Below are 14663 nucleotides of genomic sequence, written 5' to 3'. Positions count from 1 at the left end.
AAATGTCTGTTATGGACCCTTTACACTCACAATATGAAAGGTGAGTCAGTGTAGTTCTACATATACTTCACCAGTGGTGGATGAAGTACTAAAAAACATGTACTTGAGTAAAGGTTGTAAAACACTAGGTAAAATATTACTTAAATATCCAAAGTACTATGATTTATTATAGCTATAATGGTCCAATTATCATTTTTATTACAAGATTCTTGATCTTAATCAATTCAGTTTATGTAAAAAAAGACTCTAATGTTACTCTTAGCACACCAATCTATTATTAGAATGATATTAATTAATCAAACACTGATTGATATTTATTAAAATGATCATTAGCAAAAAAAAAAAAAGAACAATATTTTTTACTACTTCAAAAAAATGATGCAAAAAAAGTCACAGGTGTTGTGGCAATGTAAAGTTAGGAGTTTCTTCCATAATTTATTACTCTCAGAAGTTTCTGCTTGCTGTTGAACTGATGCTGAACTGTATGTTTGTGCTAAGTAGATACCACCAAGTGGCAATCAAAACAAGCTCAAAACAGTAACAAAAAAAAAAAAAAGCTGCCTCTTCTACTTTAAAGTATTCCACATACATCAACAATGGACTGTTCTGATGGCTATTGTCTGGAAAGCACCATCATATAAGTTTTAGATCTATGATCTATGATCTACTTACCTACCTACCTACCTACCTACCTACCTACCTACCTACAGTCCTACCTACTTACTTACCCTCCTACCTCCTACGGCATCATAAATCTGCCAGTCTGGATTCAATTCAAGATTCTTTGTATCATTTTAGCACATTTTTAGCACTAGGTTTTTTATTTATTGCTTTTTTCAGTCCTTGTGGTAACAGCAGTTTGGCAGGGCTAAGCGTTTTGGTTGTGGCATGCCAGCTATGTGAATGGGAAAGAGAGAGGGGGGGGGGGGAGAGAGAGAGAGAGAGAGAGAGAGAGAGAGAGAGAGAGAGAGAGAGAGAGAGAGAGAGAGAAGTAAAAGTCTGCAGATCTGCTTATGTTCGCTATCTGACAATCAAGCTGTTCCAGCTAAGCAAATGTTTTTTTGATTGGTATTATATTGAAAAATATGTTTATTATTCCAAGTGATGCTGTTTTCTTTGCAGGCAAGTAGCAAAAAAAAACTTTCAGGAATACATTTGTTGTAGCCTGCTCTCACTCCCTCACATTTACTCAACCTGCTATTGCCAAAACTTTAAACATTACAACAGCAGAGCTCAAGTGCAGTCCTGCATTAACAGAGATGCATTAAACCTTGGGCTATGTGTGCCCTTCCTCAGGGCGTTATTATGTGAAAGTGGTTACAAGTTAATTTTAAGTGTGCAGTGAAATAAATAACAAATTTCAGCTATCAATCAGCACAACACTAACTTGAACAACACAGTAGTAAAATTAACAGTTAACAATGTAGGAATGCTGAATCCAGCAGATTCAACACATTTCACCAAAGCATTGCCAAACTATCAATATATACCTAGGCTGTATGGACTTCACATTACCTGGAATAAATATCAAAATGTTTTTATGCACACATAAATTGTGTTTCTCTTTAAACTTGAACTAGATTAATACAAAATATTAAATACTGTATGCTTGTTCCTTAAAATAATTATTTCTTTGCTTTGTGTTTATATCCTCCACAGAATTTCCAGGCAGGAAACTGCTTGCAACTGCTTGCTGCTGTTTTAGTTCAGTCTACAAGGGACTATATATTCTATTACGGTCATTAGGTTGATAGCTTAATGTATTTTGTTTTTTGCTTTTGTATCTGTTTTATGGGAGGCATAGAATCAGGGTCAGTTTTGCATTACAGTGATATTTAAGGAAAAACAAACGAGTAACTTTTTATCTAACTGTAAATGTCAATGTCAATAAGGAAATAATGTTGCTCAGAACAGCTCCAAAAACTGCAGCTGTTCAAATGGATCATGATGGGACATCATTTAAGTAAGACACTATATGCTGGTAGTTCCTTTAATTTGTCATGAAACCTATTAAATTAAATCTAAATTGATTTGTATCTGGATTTTATCAATGAACATTCTCCCAAAGCAGCTTTGATGAATTAAACAAATTGTGGATATAACGTTTAGCATCATAAATTAATCAATATATATTTTTTGTGGCAACAGTGGCATAGAAAAACTCCTCATTGGACAGAACTACTTACCCAGACTGACATTTAAATTATTTCTTAGATAATTATTAGAAATACTTTGTTTAATATTTTAATTGTTCTCTGCAAAGCAGAATTATGATTACCATCAAGACCAGACTGTAGAAATATGAAAATTTATGAGTAGTCGTTTAACAAAGCCTGTGTAACTCTTGGCAAAATGCCTGATTATTTTAATGCAATGGTTGCATGGTGGATGGTGGATGAAAGTTAAGACCTTCATATTACTAGTAAAAACATACAAGACAAAGAAACAAAAAACAAGAAAGATTAGCAATAGGCATCAATGACCACAAAAGACAAATGCAAGACACGAAGTTGCAAGGTATGTCTTGCTCAATAACAGAAAATGCAGCAAAGTGGCTGGTGGGAGATGTATGGCTTATGTGGCTTATGAATGTGGGTTACACAGTTAAATCAGAAATTAGCAAAGAAATTATATTAAATAAATAAATACACATTATAGGAAACACAGTCTTTGTATATGATTAGTAACTAATCACAACTCAACCACTCCCTCACCATTTCTCCCATAGCTGGATTGTGGTGGTGTACTCTTTTCCGTGACTAGCTGTCATTAATCATAATTCTCTAGGGGCAGAATCTTGGCAGCATGCCATCAAGCACTTGGGAAAAGTCAAAAGATAAAATAAAAAAGCACATAATGGAGTGCAGCGCTTCTCGTGTGGGAGCTTGGCATCATTTTCTCTGTCTGCATCACACACCCTGTCAAAAAACCCAGACATCACATGCATCTGCAGTATATTGCTGTATAGTGGATGGAAGTAATGCCCGACCTTACCAGTATGGCAAATGCAAATACATTTTCTGTTACCCATGATGGAGATGTATAGTTTTACAATCCATTTTTGTTGGACTGCTCTTTTTTGGAATGTGTTTGCAGGTTTAATTCAGTAAATGAACACTCCCAGATGTTATGTTATGTTATGTACACTGTCATGTAAACAAGGTCATTGCTTTAGATGTTTTAATAATATTTTACTCCTCACATCAGAGATTATGTCAGAAATTACAGAAAACTAGTTCTTACAAGTTTATCACATGGTAGACACGCGAAATAACTGGAAAACAGATAACAGTAATAGCCTAGCACAAACAGACACTTTATGATGTGAAAATAAAATAAAAGAGGCAACGTGTTGTGAACATGTGACGTAAATTTAATATTATTTTTTATTTCTTATTTTCTTTAGTTTGCATGCAACTTTGGTTGTTTATGATTTTTTTTCTATTCTTTTTGCATTACTTTGCTTCCTTTTTTTAATTCTTTCTTTTTTCTTTACAAAGCATGTAATAATTCAGGAATGCTCATATTTATTGATTTAAAATGTAATACTCTGTTAAGTTGTGTTAAGTGTTCAAAAATTTTCTCTTGTCTTTGTTCTTCATGTTATCTACTTGCAAACAAATCTTACAAAATCTTTTTTATTTATTAATTAATTCATTTGTTTGTTTTTTTCCTCCTTATTGATTTAGATACATTTTTTTACATGCATACTTGGTTCTTGGTTCTATCTATCTATCTATCTATCTATCTATCTATCTATCTATCTATCTATCTATCTATCTATCTATCTATCTATCTATCTATCTATCTATCTATCTATCTATCTATCTATCTATCTATCTATCTATCTATCTATCTATCTATCTATCTATCTATCTATCTATCCTTGTCCTCAGCGTCACCGCTGTCTTGTTGGCAGTAGACTCTGGACTTTGGTGTTATCCTATGGCCACATCGTTCCTGTAGAAGCTCTAGCAAACAGCTGGTTCTCACACTCTCATAAACTTTCACACATTGCTTTACTGATGGCAATAAATGCCAGTTAACTGGGAACAAGTGCCTCAGAATGTAGAGTTGCTAAATTACTGCCGTTAAACAGCTATGTGGTGTGGATTAAATGAACTTGTTTTGTTGTTTTCTGAAGGTGAATTGTCAATTGTTTCTGCCTTTATCTGGGCTCATCATAACATCACTTCCCTTCTGTCTTTCATTGTCTTTTTGTCTTTGTTTTAACACTCAGCTGGCATTGTTGAGATAAGATCTAGAAAGTCCTTTGAAGAGGCCATCGTAGCCTATGGGACACGCACGCACGCACACACACATACACACACACACACACACATGCGCACACACACACACACACACACACACACACACACACACACACACACACACACACACACACACACACACACACGCATACATACACGCATACATACACGCACAGACTCGGTCCATATTAGACCACCATGCTACCACTCTGAGTGTTTTCCTCTTTACAAGAAAAAACAACATTGTGGTAAAGGAAGTATGAACTACAATTCCTGTTAAATAAATATAATGCTGTTATGGCTCTTAAAGCCTCTCTAAGTTTGCAAAAGCATGACAATCTGATCACCTTCAAAGCAAAGCAAAGTTCCATATTTCCAGTTTGATTTAGGTAAAGAAAAAATTAATTTCATTTTGTTTGGAGAATAAAAAAAAATTCAGATAATAATTTTTTGCTTGTTGATTAGTTTTGGGGGGTTTTGGCATAGTGTTCATAACAAAAGAAATTGTGCCATATTTACAGTATGTCCAGAATATGTCCAGAATTATTTACATTCACATTTTGTATTAAGTATTTGAATATAACTACAGGATTCACTCTATACATAACCATGATTTTACATTTTTGTGTGCTTCAAATAAAGAATTAATGATTGTGCTAATTTTTCAAAGAAACACAAAGAAATGTGAAATAAAGGTTTTGTTACTTATGTTCTCATTTCACTAAACAAAATGATGGAACTGTAAAGTTTGATTATGCCTAGGATTAGAAGCGTAACAACATTGTGGCATTGTTTGCACTGCTAGTGTGAAAGTCTCAATGGTAATAATAATAATAATAATAATAATAATAATAATAATAATAATAATAATAATAATAATAATGGTTAAGCTGATGTGTAAATGAAAGAAAAGATTGTAAGTTTGAAAGATAGACGTTATTCATCCTGCAGCACAGAAACAGCTCATTTATGAGAATGTGTTGAAGCTAATTTGTGAAAAAAAATTAATTCCTTAGGGGGCAGGTTGGGATTCATATTATGTCCATCCAAATTACTTTAACCTCTGGGAGGTCATGACACACTGTCAAAAGACTGATTTCCATTTCCAGTGTGTATTTTTAGCACTGAATGTTAATTTTATCAGTCTGTCAGAAAGGAACACATTTTTATATGTCATTAAAGAAATCACTAATTATCAAATAAACGAAGATAAAAATCTTTAATCAAAGATTAAAAACACAAGAAAACATGACTTCTTTAGATACAAACTTCTCCCCGTTTTTACAATCATGCTGGACTTAAAAAAAAATGTTGCCACAATGTTCAAAGCACACTGGACTACTACACTGGAACCAAGGGCCCAAAATCTGAAAAACAGCCTCAAGCCAATAATTCTTCTCCACCAAAGTTGACTGTCCACTGTACATTCCATTAGTATTCTCCTTCTATTTGCCAAACCCATATTCATCCAATAGACTGGCAACTGAAGCTTGTAATTAAACATTGTGATTTTAGGCATGTGTGCAGCTGCTTAGCTACGGCACTTTATTTAGTCATGTTTGAACTGGACTGGTGATTTGTACTACAGTGAAACCTCGATTTTCGTGCGGTTTTTATGAAACCTCGCGAGAAACAAAAAATCGAAGTTTTGACTCTCCCCTTTTGATGGTTCCTTTTTCAAGTGGAATTGTACATGAACTGTACTGTAAATATAAAATATTTTTGTGAATTATTTGTCATTAATGTTTTATTTACCAGTTTTTCAAACATTTTTATGTAATTTATTAGTACAAACTCTGTTTTAAAATTTCTAGCCACTCGCAGCTTTTCGCAAACGCTCAGATTTTTCATGAGTTACTCTTATTTCCAAATGAAAAGTCGTGAACTATCAAGGTCACGAGTGTCAAGGTCGCGACAAGTTCCACTGTACACCCTTTTAGCACTTATATAATAGCACTTACAGTTGACAGGGGAAGATATTTTGTGGCAAAAGTGGCATCCATGAACATGCTTAACTTCACTGAGCTCTTCGGTATGACACATTCGACTGCCAACATTTATCTATGGAGTACTGCATGACTATGTGCTTGATTTTATTCAGAGGTTAGCAATGACTGAAGTCAAATTAGAATGGGTGTCCATATACATTTTGCCATATAAGTGTATCTTAGCAATATCCATGTTTACTACAGATGGGGCTTAATTTTTGATTAACTGTAGCGTCACTTTTTTGCATCCGCAGGAAATAACTATGCAGTAATGCACCATGTGACAAGTCTATCAACACTAATTAAACAAACTAGTGTTGTGTCTCAATTTACATTTGGATGTTTTGTTCTAGACAGTTTTGAATATTAACACCCTGATTTTTCTATTACAATTCTATTTTAATGTTTCAATTTGACAAACCTCTCAAAGTCTATCAACCAATTACAAGTTCTGCACTTGAATTTTCAAGTAGAAAGGTTTCTAACATTTCTCTGCAAGAATTTATACAGTTTGATTAACCCAGCCATTAGGGGGGCACAAGCCAGTGCACTCTTAGTGCCAGTCCCAAGCCCGGGTAAATGGGGAGGGTTGCATTAGGAAGGGCATCCAGCGTAAAACATGTGCCAAATCAAATATGCAGATCACAAATGAGAATTTCATACCGGATCGGTCGAGGCCCGGGTTAACAACGACCGCCACAGGTATCGTTAGCCAACAGGGTACCGGTGGAAATTGGGCTACTGTTGGCCGAAGGAGGAGAAGGAGAGGAGGAAGGCGTCTACAGAGACGGCAGGAAAAGGAGCAGTGTAGGAGAGTAGAGATTCGGGTTGGTACTTTAAATGTTGGAACTATGACTGGTAAAGGGAGAGAGATAGCTGATATGATGGAGAGGAGAAAGGTAGATGTGTTGTGTGTTCAGGAGACCAAGTGGAAAGGGAGTAAGGCCAGGAACATTGGAGGTGGGTTTAAACTGTTTTATCATGGTGTGGATGGGAAGAGAAATGGTGTAGGGGTGATTCTGAAGGAAGCGTATAGTAAGAGTGTAGTGGAGGTGAAGAGAGTTTCTGATAGGGTGATGATCGTGAAGTTGGAAGTTGAAGGGATGATGATAAATGTCATCAGTGTTTATGCTCCACAAGTTGGCTGTGAGATGGAGGAGAAAGAAAGATTCTGGAGTGAATTAGATGAAGTGGTAGATGGTGTACCTAGGAAAGAACGATTGGTGATTGGGGCAGACTTTAATGGGCATGTAGGTGAAGGGAACAGAGGTGATGAGGAGGTGATGGGTAGGTATGGTTTTAAGGGGAGGAATGTGGAAGGGCAGATGGTGGTAGATTTTGCTAAAAGGATGGAAATGGCAGTGGTGAACACGTATTTTAAGAAGAAGAAGGATCATAGGGTGACGTATAAGAGTGGAGGAAGGTGCACACAGGTGGATTATCTTCTGTGTAGGAGATGCAACCTGAAGGAGATTGGAGACTGTAAGGTGTTGGCGGGGGACAGTGTAGCTAGACAGCATCGGATGGTGGTCTGTAGGATGGTTTTGGAGGCGAAGAAGAAGAGGAGGAAAGTAAGGTTTGAAAGAAGAATAAGATGGTGGAAACTGAAGGAGGAAGAGTGTAGTGTGAGGTTCAGGGAAGAGGTCAGACAGGGGCTTGGTGGTGGTGAAGAGGTGCCGGATGATTGGGCAACTACTGCAGGAGTGATGAGGGAGGCAGCTAGAAAAGTACTTGGTGTGACATCTGGAAATAGAAAGCAAGACAAGGAGACGTGGTGGTGGAATGAGGAAGTGCAGGAGAGCATTAGGGGAAAGAGATTGGCAAAACAGAAGTGGGATCGACAGAGTGATGAGAAAAGTAGGCAGGAGTACAAGGAGATGCGGCAGCAGGTTAAAAGGGATGTGGCGAAAGCCAAGGAAAAGGCATATGAGGAACTGTATAAGAGGTTGGACACTAAGGAAGGAGAAAAGGATTTATACCGATTGGCCAAGCAGAGGGACCGAGCTGGAAAGGATGTACTGCAAGTTAGAGCAATAAAGGATGGAGATGGAAATGTGTTGACTAGTGAGGAGAGTGTGTTGAGAAGATGGAGGGAGTATTTTGAGCAGCTGATGAATGAGGAAAATCAGAGAGAGAGAAGGTTGGAGGATGTGGAGTTGGTGAAGCAGGATGTAGATAGGATTAGTAAGGAGGAAGTGAGAGCAGCGATTAAGAGGATGAAGAATGGAAAGTCGGTTGGACCAGATGACATACCGGTAGAAGCGTGGAGATGTTTAGGGGAGATGGCAGTGGAGTTTTTAACCAGATTGTTTAACAGGATTCTGGAAGGGGAGAGGATGCCTGAGGAATGGAGAAGGAGTGTGCTGGTACCGATCTTTAAGCATAAGGGAGATGTGCAGACCTGCAGTAACTACAGGGGAATTAAGTTGATCAGTCACACCATGAAGTTATGGGAAAGAGTAGTGGAAGCCAGGCTGAGAGAAGAGGTGACCATCTGTGAGCAACAGTATGGTTTCATGCCAAGGAAGAGCACCACAGATGCCTTATTTGCTTTGAGGATGTTGATGGAGAAGTATAGAGAAGGACAGAAGGAGCTGCATTGTGTATTTGTGGATTTAGAGAAAGCGTACGACAGGGTGCCGAGAGAGGAGTTGTGGTATTGTATGAGTAAGTCAGGTGTGTCAGAGAAGTATGTGAGGGTGGTGCAGGACATGTATGAGGACAGTGTGACGGCAGTAAAGTGTGCAGTAGGTACGACAGACTGGTTCAGGGTGAAGGTTGGACTGCATCAAGGATCGGCCCTGAGCCCTTTCCTGTTTGCAGTGGTGATGGACAGGTTGACGGACGAGGTCAGACAGGAGTCTCCCTGGACTATGATGTTTGCAGATGATATTGTGATTTGTGGTGAGAGTAGAGAGCAGGTTGAGAAGAGCCTGGAGAGGTGGAGATATGCGCTGGAGAGAAGGGGAATGAAAGTCAGTAGGAGTAAGACAGAGTACATGTGTGTGAATGAGAGGGAGGGCAGTGGAGTGATGCGGTTGCAGGCAGAAGAGGTGGAGAAGGTGGAGGAGTTCAGGTACCTGGGGTCAACAGTGCAAAGTAATGGAGAGTGTGTTAGAGAAGTAAAGAAAAGAGTGCAGGCAGGGTGGAGTGGGTGGAGAAGAGTGACAGGAGTGATTTGTGATAGAAGAGTATCTGTGAGAGTGAAAGGGAAAGTTTATAGGACTGTGGTGAGACCTGCGATGTTGTATGGATTAGAGACAGTGGCATTGAGTAAAAGACAGGAGGTGGAGCTGGAGGTAGCAGAGCTGAAGATGTTGAGGTTTCGTTGGGAGTGACGAGGATGGACAAGATTAGAAATGAGTTTATTAGAGGGACAGCACATGTAGGATGTTTTGGTGACAAGGTGAGGGAGGCGAGATTGAGATGGTTTGGACATGTGCAGAGAAGGGACATGAATTATATTGGTAGAAAAATGCTGAAGATGGAGCCACCAGGTAGGAGGAAAAGAGGAAGGCCAAGGAGGAGGTTCATGGATGTGGTGAGGGAAGACATGCAGGTAGTTGGTGTAAAAGAGGCAGATATAGAGGACAGGGTGGTATGGAGACGGATGATCCGCTGTGGCGACCCCTAATGGGAGCAGCCGAAAGAAGAAGAAGAAGAATTTATACAGTTTGATTGGAAACTAGACTACTAGGAATACTGTGCATTTGTTGTGCCATCGAAAGAAATGTCACTTTTAAATTAGTGAATTGTACATAATGTATGCAGGTGACTAATGCTGAACACATTGCCACTGCTTCTGCATGCGCATATAAAGTCAAGCGTCAAGTATAAACAGGCCTTTCGGACTCAGAGAGAAGATCATTTGGAATTTAACTTGACTCATTTTGTTGGTAATCGGGTCTATTTGAACATATTCCCCTGTGACTGATTAATTTTGTTAATGTGTGAGATAAAGCATATCATGAATCATTCTGGGGTTCAACATTTATTTAATTCTATTCATCATTAGTACTTTATTCTGGTCAGGGTTGTGGTGAGTGAAAAGCTTTTCCTCTGAACGCTTCAACAGGGCACAATGCACACACATAGACCACTCTTAGCCACACCTAGGCATAATTTGCCATAGACAGTCTAGAAGAAAATACTTTTTTTTTTTTACCAGTATATAGCTACTGTAAAGAATAAGCATTTAAAGCATTTTATTTATTTAGTTTCATAAGAATATGTAGAGCACAGATAAAAAAAAAATATATAATATATATTATATATAATATATAATATATAATAATAATTATAGGGTATATATATATATATATATAATTTTTTGGTGTAAATCCTGCAAAATCTCTTTCACTTCAGTGATGCCAAGAAGCACTATGTCTGATGCAGGTATTGTGCTTTATCATTTAATATAATATGCCATTACATAATAGCATGTACTTTAGATGATGTGGAGACAGTATAAACACAGACAGTGTATACTGTACATACAGTTCTTGCTCTCTAGTGCAAACAGATGATTTTATTATGTATTAATTATGCATATACAGGCAAGCATTTAATGCTTGCATGTAAGTAAAGAAATATTTGTTATGAAATATCACTTTTTGGGAAATAGAAAAAAAAAATATGAAGATGAAGAAATAAGTTTGTGGTGGATTCTCCAAGATGCTTAGTAAAAATTTACTAGCTAATTTTCTTCTAGATGTGATTTATTTCCAATTGAATACTCTTTATAGTATAGTAATGTTTTATGTAAAAAAAAAAAATCATGTTTAATTCATCAGCTACAGTTTTATATGACTCACCGCATAATAAGCACCTCCATGTAATAAGAAGCTTTCCCAAATCACATATGGAGGAAATCGAGAGCACTGTGTATGAGGTTTACATTCTTAGTTGTAAAAATGTGGGGTGCTTTAGTTTGTTTAGGACTCTAGAGCAATGAGGTTATTTATACTAAAGGGAACCATTAGTCTCATTGGACATTACCTCTAACCTCTCTGCCCTCAATCCATCAGCTTTACATTTTAAACTTTGTGGTAAAAAATTTTTTTTCAGAATCATATGGTAGATGGGGTACAGCAGTAAGAGTCAGTCTGTTCAGTTCCATAGTGAGATGTAAACTTAAACTGTATCCAGGTGTTGCAAATGTGACAGTAAATCTGCACAGTTAGACTGATTATTTGGGATTTTTCATTTCATTAGCAGAATCCATAAACAAATAATTTTTATAGAACCTGAAATGGTTTGCAATGAATTGTAAAGTTCTAAGTGATGTAACTGTTGCCTAGCCACAACAATTTTCTTTTAATTTATTTCAAGGACCAAACAGTGAATTCTAGCCAAATCAATCAATAAGCTAGTTTGTACTAGTAACTGAGATTGATGAATTACAAGAAATAGCCAAGAGATTCCTAGTTGATGGGAATGTAAATCACAGTATAAATAAGAGGAATAAATAAAATTGTGATTTATAAAAATTATTTCACTTGCAAATTTTTTTATTTTATACCATTACAAATGGGTGCATCCAGGTGTTACAGAGTCAACATATAGTGGCTGTAGTGTATATAAGCATTCCAAACACCTGGTTCAGCTATGCTGGAAGATGAAAAAGAGAAAAATGTGGACTGACTGTGAAGTCAGCAGACTATAAGGTTCTTTCTGACAATTTTATGTCATTTAGATTTGACATATTGTTATTCAATATGGTCAAAACTGATTATAGTGAAAAACAACATTATCTGAACTTCATCTTTTTTTAATAATTTTAGTTATTATATTAATAAAGAGCTTATGACCTCTATGTCAAGCCCTATGTCTAAATTCAAGCAAGCAATAAAAAAGGTATTTCTTATTAAACTCATTGATCTAATAAAATTAACCAAGTGTATTTTTTTAACAAAATGTTTATTATCAATTAAACATATATGTTATAATAATAATAATAATAATAATAATAATAAAAATAATAATAATAATAATAATAATAATAATAATAATAATAATACATAGCTGTGTATGTTCAACAACCTTTTTTTCAGATGTCTTACACATCTTTGATTCTGTGTTTGGGTGCTGTCTGTGTTTTCACACTCCTGTGGTGGTGTTCATTTCAAAAAGTAAGAAAGGAGGGTGAATGTGTTGACAGCCTCTTTCTCTCAGCGTGCAAAATGTGCCTCATCTGACCCCCACTGTGCTTCAACCCAAAATTGTCAGAGATGAATTATTTTACTAACAGTGACAATTGATGGTCTGTTCTCAGAGGTTGTACATGGAGGGACCAAAGCAGCTCTATTGGGCCTAAAAACATTACACTGAGTGCTAATGGGATCACTTAAATTAGCATTTGTATGGGAAGAATAAACAAGACTGTCGGTTTCGGTTGGGCTTCCTCGGCTGGACCTCGGACACAAAACAAGACATTTGGTGTCAGTCAACAAACATGTGTTCAAGACAGACAATAAAGTAAGACAAAATGTAATGAGATTTTACCAGTGCAAAATCTAGGAGAGTGCACAAAAATAAAATATAATTATAACATATAAATTATTTTTAAGGTTAAGCTTATGGGTGAAAGAAGGGGTTATGCATTTCAAAGAATTAGCACATCATCCATAGATTTTTTTCTGGAATTTTGTGTAACTATCTTTTAGTAAAGGACTAGGCTTATGCTAAGTCGTACTGGCCTTTTGGAACAATTTTTCTTAAGGTTTCTTTCTCTGGCATTGTTTTCGCTGTTTGGCTAAGAAAAAATTGGGCAATCTTTGGTATAATTTCAGTTGCAAGCTTATGCACATAAACAGAGTTCTATCTTACAGTACTGGAGCGGTAGCATGAAAAGCACCTTGTATTATAACATTGGACAATGCCCTCTATTCAGCCTTGCAGTCCTAACTGGTGTGCATTGCTTAGCATGGTCATTGGCTGCCTGGACAATAAGCATTGTTCTTGGTGGTCTGCAGTTTCAATAGGAGGCAGACTCTGTTATTCACATTAAGAGCGAGTCTGTTTGTCTCAGCAGAAACAAGCCTCTTGAAGTAAAATGACTGGAATAAACTGTTCCTTTATTCTCTCTGGTCAGTTACTTTATACTCTCAATCAAATGACTCCATTGTTTCAGCCTTTTGTCTAAACACAAGAAACAGTACTTGTGCTCAGTACACATTGAATTGACACAATCAGATTATGCTGGTTCAATAGCATTTCCAGATCAGTGAGAGGGTGCCCAAACAATAGGTAACTTGTAAATGAAACAAGTGTAATATAATATAGTGAGTATTTATTCATACCAATGAAGTATAGAAGAACTGTGAATCCAGTTATTGTTATTCACTGTGATTTGCTGCCTAGAGTGTGTGTACTATGTAAGTGAATGTAATGAACCAACATGAATAATTTGACCTAAACAGTGTTTCTGTAAAAACTTGTGCTTACAATATGAAGAACCACTGTAAGTAATGCTAATTAATTTATTCATCTTCACTAACTTCCTGGTCAGTGTTGCAGGGGATACAGGGATTTGGCACAAGACAGGAATACACCCAGTATGAAAGGACATCAATTGATGATGCACACAAAGAAAGGTTCATTCAAATTGAGGGTCAACTTAGAGTATATAAACCATCTACCATTAGAAGAAGCCCATATGTACATGAAGAGAAATCACACAAAAGAAAATTGGGATCCAACTCTGAAGTTGCAAGAAACCAAGAGTACCTGTTGTGCTACTATAACCAAAGGCTTCTAAATGGATCCATTAATCATCACTGATTATCTCATAGCATGGCTTGATCAGTAGTTCTGACTGTGATTTGTAATGATTTCTGTACTAACGATCTAAAGTTACTGAGCGAATCTATGGTGTATGTTTTAAAGCAATGGATTTAAAAGGAGATGCTAATGAGGAAAGGACTGTTTATGCCTGTAACTGCTAGGAATCTAAAGCATAATAATATGTAAAATATATCACAAAATAGCTAAATAAAATACACAAAAAATTTGCATACGTTTGGGAAATTAAGCATAACATGCCAGGGCAAACACAGGAAGAAAAGCAAAACAAATGTATGTGGCAAAACCTAAACAAATGCACATGTAAATAAGAAACACATACCATGCTGGCAACTGTACTAGATACTGAGATGGGGAATTTACCACAACAGTGTTTAAGAAATCAGTTAATGCATATTTTTATACATTTACTATGCAATCAGAAGAATAAAACATGATTAATGTTAAAAAAAATTCCACTCCATGAACCCATACACCAGCCTGTCACTGATTATTCTCTCATGACAGCATGCCCTGTCATGTTTCCCTCCTTATTTTTAATATGAAAAATAAGCTGTATCACGAAAATATTTTCAAGGACACCTTAAATATTTCAATCTTC

General features: G+C 36.6%; 1 long non-coding RNA gene across 1 annotated transcript in view; it reads right to left on the bottom strand.

Moving 5' to 3' along the window:
- The window catches only part of LOC310739797, a 69693-nt gene extending 61806 nt beyond the window's left edge, over nt 1-7887 (bottom strand). The window contains exon 1 of the long non-coding RNA XR_014537495.1: nt 7762-7887. This is a non-coding gene — a long non-coding RNA (uncharacterized lncRNA). The remainder of the gene's footprint in view (nt 1-7761) is intronic.
- Nucleotides 7888-14663: the final 6776 nt, after the last annotated feature.

This window comes from Silurus aristotelis (genome assembly GCF_946808225.1).
Source record: "Silurus aristotelis genome assembly, chromosome: 17".
NCBI lineage: Eukaryota > Metazoa > Chordata > Actinopteri > Siluriformes > Siluridae > Silurus > Silurus aristotelis.
This window is presented reverse-complemented; position numbering and strand designations above follow the sequence as displayed.